This window comes from Bison bison, unplaced genomic scaffold (assembly GCF_000754665.1).
Source record: "Bison bison bison isolate TAMUID 2011002044 unplaced genomic scaffold, Bison_UMD1.0 scf7180017851775, whole genome shotgun sequence".
NCBI lineage: Eukaryota > Metazoa > Chordata > Mammalia > Artiodactyla > Bovidae > Bison > Bison bison.
Window position 1 is genome coordinate 8,497 of NW_011482348.1, and position 1,087 is coordinate 9,583.

General features: G+C 39.8%; 1 protein-coding gene across 1 annotated transcript in view; it reads right to left on the reverse strand.

The window, feature by feature from the left end:
- Positions 1-1,087, reverse strand: part of LOC104997041 (protein-cysteine N-palmitoyltransferase porcupine-like) — a gene marked incomplete at both ends in the record, with an annotated part of 18,463 nt that overhangs the window by 8,054 nt on the left and 9,322 nt on the right. The window lies entirely within an intron of this gene.

A 1,087-nucleotide genomic window follows, 5' to 3' on the forward strand; every position in this document is an offset into this window, starting at 1 on the left:
AAACACACATCTACCACAGGACCCAGACATTCTACTCCTCCACATTTACCCAAGAGAAATGAAAGCAGACCTCCACAGAGACTTGAAGAAGAATGTTCTAGCAGATTTATTCATGAGGCCAAAAAGGAATACTGTTTGTAACAGTAAAAGATTTGGGGAAATACCTATTAATACTGGAAAAGTCAAATAATTCTGTAACATTTATGCTTTCAAAACTCCTTATAAACTTATGATGAATGTCCTCATCAAAAAAAAAGCAAAGTTCAGAAGCAAAGTTCATTTAAAAAAAAGCATGCTACCATTTATACAAAAGGAAAAATTAAAATGATGATGATGATGATGATAAACTGTTATATAGCATGTATTGTCTGCCAAACATTGTTCAAGTGTCTTACATGTATTTGGGTATGACTATTATCCCTCTTCTACAGTTGAGCAAACTGAGGCTTATGTGTGTAATTTATGTGTAAACCCTGAAAAGAAACATAAGCAATTATTTGGGGAAACTTGGTGGATAGAAGGTAAATTTTTACTGCATACCTCTAAATGGCTTCATTTTGGACCCATGTGAATATATATGCAAAAAGTTTAAATTTTTAAAATTTATTTTAAACAAATGGAATAAGAGTTGGGGGGTGGGTAAACATCTAAACCAATCCTTGTCCAGGAAATTCCCTTGCACAGCATATTGAAGAACCCAGGACTCACAGAGTTGAGATAAGATGGCTTGGTCTCCGAGAAGGTCCGCATGGTAGAGGCTGAACCAGCCCTCAATCACCAAGTGAATGAACCCACATACTGCAAACCAGCACAGGGACAGTCTCCGCCAAGTCCCCAGTGGGACGACCGCAGCACGCCCTGACAACAGCCATGTGGCCACAACTAAGACTCCAGAGACGGAGAATAGGCCAGCCAGGATATGCCAGGTGGGGTAGTCATTAGGCACAAAGTTGTCTAGTCTCAGATGCCGAGGCCAGTAGGGGTGCATGGGGCTGGTGTTGGTGGTCATGTCTTTGTAGGCTGATGGTGGTGTGTGGATACGTAGAAAAGAGAATAAAAAAAAAAAAAACTGAACAAATACAAAGGC